This window comes from Lagenorhynchus albirostris, chromosome 20, assembly GCF_949774975.1.
Source record: "Lagenorhynchus albirostris chromosome 20, mLagAlb1.1, whole genome shotgun sequence".
Taxonomy (NCBI): Eukaryota; Metazoa; Chordata; class Mammalia; order Artiodactyla; family Delphinidae; genus Lagenorhynchus; species Lagenorhynchus albirostris.
The window spans coordinates 12,157,586-12,157,825 of record NC_083114.1 but is presented as its reverse complement, the minus strand read 5'-3'; positions in this window follow the sequence as shown (position 1 = coordinate 12,157,825).

Here is a 240-nt window from a genome sequence, read left to right as displayed (position 1 = left end):
TTTTACTACTACAAATAGTCATGAAAGCACCATTAGATGACATTCTAGCTGAAGAGAAAACAGAAGTTTTGCATTAGTGTGAGATGTTAATTTATTATTGCATTTAGGTCTACCGACCATTTGAGGGAGTTAGAAGTTAAACAGCTGTATCTCTAGTTGATCTCTGCATATTTTAATCCAAATATGGTAAAGGGCAGGGCTAAATAAGGGAGTGTTCGTATAATAAACAGGGCTCAGAAC